Genomic DNA, 9961 nt, shown 5'->3' on the forward strand with positions numbered 1-9961 from the left:
CTTAAATCTCAGACCTGAAATTATAAAAATTCTAAAAGATAACATTGGATAAATGCTTCTAGACATTGGCTTAGGCAAGGATTTCATGACCAAGAACCCAAAAGCAAATGCGATAAAAACAAAGCTGGGAACTAATTAAACACCTTCGGCACAGCAAAAGGAACAGTCAGCAGAGTAAACAGACAACCCACAGAGTGGGAGAAAATCTTCACAATCTATACATCAGGAAATACAGTCTTTTCATGTTTTCTAGAAGAGGTGATGAGACTCGTGAGCATCTAGCTGGCCTGCCACTGTGCTTTATTACTACTCAGCCACAACTGTTAAAACACTTTTGGAACAAATAGGGATCTCAGAGTTTGGATCTTACCGACCTTCTTTATAGGTTAATATTCCTCCTCTTCTACCTTCTCCCAACTTACTCCTCACGTTCCAACAAAAGGAGCTATGTGCTGTTCCTGAACAATCTTCCAAGTATGTAGGGTTTTGTACTCTGCCAATTTAGCTGAACTGTAACTATGAACCCCAGAATTAACTTCTGTATGGTTCTGCATTACAGTTGGTTCCAAGAGACATTTGTGCAGGATTTAGGGGGTGGAAGCAAAGAAGCAGGCATCATGCTCAGCAGGGCAATGCAGGGCCCAGGGCCGGCTCACCTGGAAGGTGTGGGACAACCGCTGGACCCACAGCTCCTCCAGCTCTTGCCACTCTTTCAACTTCTCTGAGCCCTGGACCCGGAATAAGTGTGTTTTGTGGTGAAGAATACCAGTTTCTTCCACACGGTACCTGCACTGTTAGTTAGAGATAGATGCTGGTTCCGCTTTGTCTTCGTATGTTCCAACTTGTTTTTAAAGGCCTTCTTTGTCTTTGTACCTTAAGGTTTGTCCTCTGTCGCCCAGGCTGCAGTGCAGTGGCACTGTCTTGGCTCACTGCAAGCTCCGCCTCCTGGGCCATTCTCCTGCCCCAGCCTCCTGAGTAGCTGAGACTGCAGACGCCAGCCACCAAGTCCGGCTAATTTTTTTGTATTTTTAATAGAGACAGAGTTTCACTGTGTTAGCCAGGATGGTCTCAATCTCCTGATCTCGTGATCCACCTGCCTCGGCCTCCCAAATGCTGGGATTACAGGCGTGAGCGACCGTGCCCGGCCTGTCCTGATTTTTTTTTTTTTTTAAATCTTGCACACCCGATGACCCACAGTGACTTTAGACCAACCACTAGACACAGAGACAACCACCTTCTATTGCTTTTTCCATCAGCTTCCATTTTCGTTTTCTCTAATCAGTGACTTTTCCCTGATCCTCCATTCTTCCCCTTCCAGACTTTTACATTCCTAGCTTCTCCAACAACTGTTATGTTTAATTTCTACAACAAATCTCTTATTCCATAGCTGTCATACAGATTCTGCTTCCCTGATGGAGCCCTATATGAGGGAATGTCTCTGAGTCTTTGCATGTACTGTCTCCTCTATCTGGAATGTCTTTTTTCTTTGTTGTGTTGTAATTCATACTTCAAGGTTGAGCACAGATATCACCTCTTTTATTACTGTGATACTGTTCCTCTTAAGGGACACTAATACTTCTTCCTCTAAAGTTCTACAAGGCTCTGAACATACTTATGTTAGAAACTTCTGCTGTCTTATAATATCTTTATTAGTTCGATTGTATTTTTAAAATAACTCTTTAAAAAAATTCTTAAATTTCTATCCTTGAGAAAAAGCATGTTTAAATAGAGAAAATAAAGAAGTAGCATTGTACCCAGGGCTGTAGAATAGCTCTCACACAGTTCTATCAAATTCCTGAGGTTTGCCTCTTTTGTTGTTGCATATGTTCCTGGAATCCTTGAATTTGGAGTTGTCCAGAAGTGGCATTCCTGACCTTTGATCCCCAGCCTTCCAACAGTGGTGTACATCTCTGTTTCTCTATGTTAAACATTTTCTTATCAAAAAATTGAGTTTGATGGAGGACTGACTTGGTAAAGGATAGGGGGACATTATGTATTTTGGTTCATTTAGCAGATATTTTTGAGCTCCTACTAACTGCTAGACACTGTGCTAGATCTTGCATAAACCATGATGAACAAAATAGCAAGATACTTACTAGCCTCATGGGGCTAGTGTGGAAGTGAGTTAAGCAAATAAATTCATATGGGATATATCTTTGTAAAGAGTGGCCAATGCTTCGAAGGCAAAGGAAAGGGTGCAGCAGAAGAGCGTAGCATGGGAGATGGGCCTGGCATTAGTGGTCAGGGAAGGCCTCTCTAAGGAAATAACACTCTTAGGTTGGGACCGGATGAATGAGGAGACAGCTGAGCAGGGGATGTGCTGGGGAGACTGAGGCAGATGCAGTGAAGGGTTTTACCTGAGAAAAAACTGGCACATTTGAAAAAACCAAAATAAGGTCACTGCAGCTGGAATGTTGGAGCGAGTGGTTTTTTTTTTTTTTTTTTTTTAGTGGCTTGCAATAAATCAAGGCAGTCAGGCGGTTGGGGAGGGAAGTTGGGGAGAAGAGGCAAGTCATAGGTAGCTTGAAGCTAGATTAAGAAGCACAGATTTATATATTAAAAATCCGACTCTTTCTCAAACATAATTTTCCCCCTCATGTAAATTTTGTTTGTATTACTATCTGTTATTTGATCAAGGAAAATAGTTAAATACTTTCTGTAGGTAAGTATTCAAAGATTATCTGAAGTCAAAATGCTTTCTCTGATTAATCTTGTTCAGCTATCTGATTGTAGGAGAACATTTTGTGTTGCACAGTTATTTGCATGCGAGTCACCTTTGGACTGGGTTAATTTAATATTCACAGAAACGAATGCAGGACAGCTTGTGTGCTTGAAAAGAGTAGGTGGGAAAAATGTTACAATTTTATAATTAATACTTGCTTGTGTAGCATTCTCAAACGAACTATAGATATGATCCCTGAAAGCATAGCCTTTGTGTAGGATTCTCGCTGATTCAATAGTGTTATATGTATTTTAAAAATACACCAGAGATTTTTACTTATGAAGGCCTGTCTGATGTTCCTAATTATTTTGAATTTATGATTCATTAAAAACTTGCACCATCATTCAACCAGAGTTACAACATTTTGCGTTGCTATGGCTGTCTTAACTGTCATCAAATTCCTTTGGTCAAAGGATTTTTTTCCCTTCATTTTCCAAGGCTTACCTTTTTCTTAGTCTTGCTATCTTGTGTTTTGAAGATATGTTTTTCATTCTTTCAAGTGTGTTCTTTAGGTATATGTGGTAGAGCCTAATTTGAGGACCATGTAGTATGGTGAATGGTATAGTGGAAACAGCATTGGCATTGGAGGTAGGCAGACCTGGGTGTGAATTCCAACTCCTCTATTTACTTAGCTATATCATATTTGTTTAGTTATATATATTCTGAATCTTAATTTTTTCATCTATAAAATGGAGACAATAATCTCTTTCTTCTAGGGTTGGCAGGATCAAGAGAGACGATGTACATAAACACAGCACAGTGCCTACCACTTGGCAGGTGCTGGACTGTGTGTGTAGTCTTTGGCAGATCAGGTAGCATTTCTTAGAATTATATTTCAAATAGAAGAAATAGATCTGCACTGATTCTTCTGTGTTCTTTTACCTTTTCCTTTATGTCCAAGGACATGTACTTATTTCTCACTTCGGAAAGAGGAAAGGGTTACTGTGTGGAATACAAGGCCGGTTGTGGCCAGGAGGGACAGCAGAATGTCACACTACCTTATTTCAGAAGACTTTACGGCTGGGGTGGGCTGCTACGGGAAGCCCAGGCCAGTGTTTAAGCAAAAGTGTTCCCCAATCTTAGGAGAAGAAAGTGTGGTTAGAAGCCAGCTTAAAAAGCAAAATCCAGGGCTATAGCCAAGAAGCCAGGTTATTCATTAAAAAACATTCATTGGGAAACTTCCATGTGTCAGGCACTATGCTAAGCACTGGGTTTACTAAGTGGGGCACAGTGTGCCGAAGAGTTTATCATGTAGAGAGGAGTCCAGTAATTACAACACAGGGTGGTAAGTGCTATCATAGCTATGTGAAGCAGGGAAAGATTAGGGTTCTGAGAATTTGAAGGCGAGATGGCCATTCTATATTGCTAGGAGAGGGCTGAGAGAAAGGGCTCAAGAAAGCCACACCTGGGCCAAGAATAAAATGAAAAGTTGAACAATAAGAAGGTAAATTGTGGGTCACTTGGTGAAGAATGGGTTCTGAGCCACTCTGGTTTCTGGTCCTTAAAGGGGGCAAGAAGTAAAGCAAGCAAGGTAATGAGATTGATTCCAATAGCACCTATGGGATGCTCTCTGGAGGGCTCGACATTACTCAAAGAACAGAGAGATGCTGTCTGGGCCATATGAAACAGAAACCTTGACCTTGCTTTCATTGACTTGAAGTAGAGATTATTTAAACAGTGCCAGTGACCTGAAATAGTTCGTATGTAAGTTCTGCTGGAGGTAGCTGAAAAGCAGGAAAATATTTACTTACAGGGTAATAAAAGTTGATATTGATTTTACAGGATGGGAGAGATGGCAGTGAACTACTTCTTATTCTGGAAATTACAGTGCACTGGTGTATTGGGGAACATTTTTGAATCTTGGTTAAGTATTCTAAATCCTAACTGGAATCTCCTCATTAAGGATTTTTTCTTTTTATGGTTGTGGGGGACTCAGAAATGGATTAAACTAGTTTATTTCTGTTCACCTTGCCTGGCAATGTCTGGCTGCACAGATGCACTGTGAATGTGTCTTCCACATGTTGATGTACAAGAGAATACATACCTCCTCTGTGGGAATGGAAGATCAGTCATTAGTTCAGCGCTGGTTATTGCCATTCTATTTATCTTTTCTTTAAAACGCACTCTCAGGAGACCTATCTCTGTGATTGCCTGAGGAAAGATGCAGCTGAGAGAGTAATGGTATTTATCAGAAACTAGAGACATTTGGCATCGTTCTCTGCAGTCAAAGTTTGTCAGGTTGATTTCCTAGTAAAGATTCACTTGAGAATAAGCAGGAATACTAACTTGTGTTTACATTATGAATTTCAGAATAACTGCATTCCAAAATGTTCTCAGTATCATAATTCTGGGAAAGTGGGGATTTATATAGAAAATACTTGATCTACTTTTTACTACAGTCTATTCCTATAATTCCTTTGGTTCTCCATTCTTACCTTTTATAGACACAACTATTTAAGTCAGTAAAAATCTGGAAATTATTTGAGAGGTAAAGCACAGGTAGTCACTAGTTGAATTATTAAAATCTATAAATGTAATTTAAAAACCATTAGGGGATCTAAAAGTCACGATTTCAGCACATCGCTCCTTTCTGATTATTGCATAGAGAACTCTGTTATCTGGCTTGTTTTAAGCCACCAAGTTTTGGGGTAATTTGTCATGCAACAATAAATAACTGAAACAGTGGATCAAATGGCACCTGGTTTATGATGGGTAGATGGGGTCTCGTTCAAGCATTTTATTTCAACTATGCCCAGTAGCAAGCCGGCAGCTATTTCTTAAAAGGTAAAACTGAAGTTATCAGCAGAGGAAAACCCCAGGGGTGTTTGCTGTGATTCCTTTATTAGGAATTGCCAGAGACTCCCTGCCACGTCTTTCTTTACCACAGGCACTTGGAGTTTCCCTGGATTTCCTGGTCATGAGGAGTGGGTAGCAGGATGAAGCACATCCAAACTTGGACCTCCTGCAGAGACTTCTCTAGTTCTGGCCCCACTCAAAACTAGCAGCCTTAGGGCTATTCAGTAAATGAGTCAGAGCACCATATCCACATGTGAGATCAGTTGTCTCCAGTACCCAAAACAATGCTGAATTGCTTTCCAGGGCTTATATTTTATTCTCCCACTGGCAGTTTATGAGAACCCCCAGTCTTTCACATCCTTACTCATGCTAGTTATTGTGCTATCTTTTACTGTTTGCCAATCTCTTGGGTGTCAAATAAAATCTCATTGTGTTGTTAATGCATTTTGCTGGTGACTAATGAGGTTGAACCTCTTTTTTACATTTTTTATTGGCAGTCTTGTTTCTTGTTGGAAACGTCTGTTTATGAATTTTACCCCCTCTTTCTATTGGATTGTTCATCTTTCTTATAGCTTTTTTGATGTCATTTATATATTTTGGGTAGAATCTGCATTTGCTTACTTTCTCTTGGCTAGAAAAAATAAATGATGAACTACAGTGAAGAAGATTCCTTTGTCAAGGGATCTACCATATTTTCCTGGTTGCTACTTTCCTTTTCCATCTACTTATTGCTTCATTGAGGAGATTAGTGAATTTTCCCAGGACTTTGTCACCTCACCTTTTGCCCCATGTATTGCTTGAGAACGGGTTTGGTGGACTGGTGAGTTTGGGAGGGGAGTGTAGCGGGAGGAAACATAGCTTGATTTCTGGAATCTTTCTATTTCTCTTTGTCTAGTCATTGTTTTAAATGTTGCCTTGAAGTTGTGTCCCTTCTTTTGAGTGTGCCTGGTTTTTAACAAGTATTTGGTATTCATTTTGTTAGGTTTGACTGGGCAATGGCCTGTATTCTGGTTTTATTCTTCCATTTGTCCCTGGAAGTCTCTGGGACTACTTTCGAGGCTGCCCTTGATGTTAATTTTAAATTGACGTTCTCAGGGTAACAATGTTGGAGAGAAGAAATTCCTTTTACCTTTCGCTCTGTGTTTCTATAGTATGGCCCTGACAGTGGATGCAAGACTCCACTAGAAGATGTTGGGGTGGAGACGGATTTCTCATACCGTAAACTTGACTGTGTAAAAATGAAACCTCTCCTTCCCTCTCTAACTAAAAATTTCTAGCCTGAACCCCTTTTCTATCTGAGGCAGAAATCTTAATCTAACAACTTAGCAATAGTGTCAAACACTTCTGACATTTTTTCTTACGTATTTCAGGTTTAAACTTAGTTAACTTTAAGATCTTTATTTTTTTTTGAGACGGAGTCTCGCTCTGTGGCCCGGGCGGGAATGCAGTGGCCGGATCTCAGCTCACTGCAAGCTCCGCCTCCCGGGTTCACGCCATTCTCCTGCCTCAGTCTCCCCAGTAGCTGGGACTACAGGCGCCCGCCACCTCGCCTGGCTAGTTTTTTTGTATTTTTTAGTAGAGACGGGGTTTCACCACGTTAGCCAGGATGGTCTCGATCTCCTGACCTCGTGATCCGCCCGTCTCGGCCTCCCAAAGTGCTGGGATTACAAGCTTGAGCCGCTGCGCCCGGCCAACTTTAAGATTTTTAACACTTCTGTCTTCAATTTTCTTGCTTCTGGGGTTGATGCTAAGCTTGGCTTGGGGAGGGGTGCAAATGCCATCTCAAATAGGTGGGAGATTTCTGTATCTCCTTTAAAAGCATCTAGGTCTCTGTTGCTGTCTTCTGGGAATGTGCTGTCTTGCTGAGCCTTGGGTGTCTCACTCAAGCTACCCATTTCCCATCCAGTGCTTAGCCCCATGGCCCCATCTCTGCATTCTCATTCCTAGCTGTGTTTATTAGTTTTCCATTACTGCATAAGTGACTGCAAACCTAGTGGTTTAAAGTCCCCCCAATATTATTTCACAATTTCTATGGGTTGGAATTCTGGGCACTGTTGAGCTGAGCCCTCTGCTTAATGTCTCACAAGGCTGAAATCAAGGGGTCAGCCAGGCTGTGTTCTCACTCAGAAGCTCTGGGGAAGAATCTGCTTCTACACTCATTAGGCTGTTGGCAGAATTTATTCCCGTGTGATTGTGTGACTGGACTTTTTGTCTTCTTGCTAGCAACCAATTGGGAACATCTCTCAGCTTTAGGATGGCCTTTAGGGCCTTACCTGTGGCCCTCACAGGCTTCCTCACACACCACCTTTGGCTTGTTCCAGGCCAGCAGAATAATCTCTCTTACCTTCAATTTCGGGGCTCATCTGATTACATCACACCCCCCAAGATAATCTCCCTTTTTGATTAACTCAAAGTCAACTGATTAGGCACTTTAATTAAATCTTCAAATTCCCTTCACTTTTGCCATGTAAGATAAACTAAATCACACCTGTAAAATCTTGTCACATTCACAAGTTCTACCCACACTCAAAGGCTGACACAAGGGGCTGGGAATCTTGCGCCTATTTCAGAAGTCTGCCAACCCCACTGTTGAACCCTTGAAGTTATAGTTTTTCTGCTAGATTTTATATCTCCCTTGGCTTTGGGGCATGGGAATTTCAGACATTGTGCTGTGACACTCAGGGACTTGGAGGAAACTCAGGGCTCTTTACACTCCTGTTCTGTAGTCTACCTTTCTTGTCTGTAACTGAGAGACCTGCAGGGCTGAAGGCCTTCTCACTGAGTCCATCTCATATCCTCAGGCTTACAGGGAGAACCACCTCCTTTTCATCCCACAAGTCTCTGGGTGGGGTGGGCAAAGAACAGGACTCATCTTTTGCTTAATCTCCAAACTCTTGCTACCTCCTCTATAATAAAGGTTTTATTTACTCTTCCCATTGGGGAATGGGGAGGGACAGAAGGCATGGCTAGTTAAATAGTCTTTGAAATGTATTGCTTATGCCAAGTCTTCAGGTCTGGAAGCTTAAAAGGTAAAAATTAACTTATTTTGCCTCAATTTGCATTTCAACTATGGTCTAGCTTTTCTGGGGGCAGCAGAGGCCAGGATTAAAGTGGGGGTGGGAGCTACAGGGTAAACAAAGGGATTGCAAGGCTATCTCCTGTCTCCCCCTCCCCTCTTCGTGGGTTAATATTTCTTAAGCGGCCGGGCGCGGTGGCTCAAGCCTGTAATCCCAGCACTTTGGGAGGCCGAGACGGGCGGATCACGAGGTCAGGAGATCGAGACCATCCTGGCTAACACGGTGAAACCCCATCTCTACTAAAAAAAAAACTACAAAAAACTAGCCGGGCGAGGTGGCGGGCGCCTGTAGTCCCAGCTACTCGGGAGGCTGAGGCAGGAGAATGGCGTAAACCCGGGAGGCGGAGCTTGCAGTGAGCTGAGATCCGGCCACTGCACTCCAGTCCGGGCGACAGAGCGAGACTCCGCTTCAAAAAAAAAAAAAAAAAAAAAAAAAAGAGTATTACTCAAGTGAAATAATTGGAAGTCAATAGAAACCCCAAAGCTTAGTACATATAGAGAACGGTGTTGGGTTGGAATCAAAATGGGTAAAAGGATATGTCCAAAAAGCAGTTGGTATTTTTCACCAGAATAGTTATGCTAGGGCAATTTTGCACTTAGCTACTAACCAGTACTTCTCTCCATCCCTACCCTCTATACCCAGGCTTGATTGTGACATAAACAACCTGCTAATCTATAGCCATGATGGAAGTCATGGAAAAATCTCAAAGGAGCACACTCTAAACTCAGTTGGCTTGTGTTCTCAAAGCCACATAGGAACATTCTCACACTGTTAATTCACCAGGCAGAGCTTCCACGGCATTGCTCTTCTTCCTTTCCCATTTTTCTGCCCTCCTGACTACCTTCTGCATGTTCTTTCACCCTATTTCTAAAAGTATAGGTTTATCCCAGGAAAAGTCTATCACATTTCTACATGAATCATTTTAGAACCCCCATAGCTTTCTGATTTGTAAACTACATTTTTTTTTTTCCTTTCTGAATTTTTCTTTGCTTTACCTGGATAGTGTTACTTTACTGTTGAGGAGTAAATTTTTATCTTTGTATCGCCAACATCTGATATGAACATCTGGAAAATAGTGGTTGCTAAAATATTTGTTTAATATGAACTCATCAATGAAAGACATATCTACTTACTTGTCTGACTCTCTCCCCACTAAACATAACCACTTTGAAGGTAAGGACCTGTTTTATTCATTTTTGGATCCCTAGTGCCTAACATAATGCTTGGAATATCATAGATTCTCAAGCAAAGTTTACTGAAAAAATGAGTAATAATCAGGAGTTTATACATGTATCTCAGTATACTATAAAACAATAATTAGCTCTGATGTTATAATTTCAGAATATACTACTGCAGAAGTAGGTAA

This window comes from Trachypithecus francoisi, unplaced genomic scaffold (assembly GCF_009764315.1).
Source record: "Trachypithecus francoisi isolate TF-2019V2 unplaced genomic scaffold, Tfra_2.0 Lachesis_group12, whole genome shotgun sequence".
NCBI lineage: Eukaryota > Metazoa > Chordata > Mammalia > Primates > Cercopithecidae > Trachypithecus > Trachypithecus francoisi.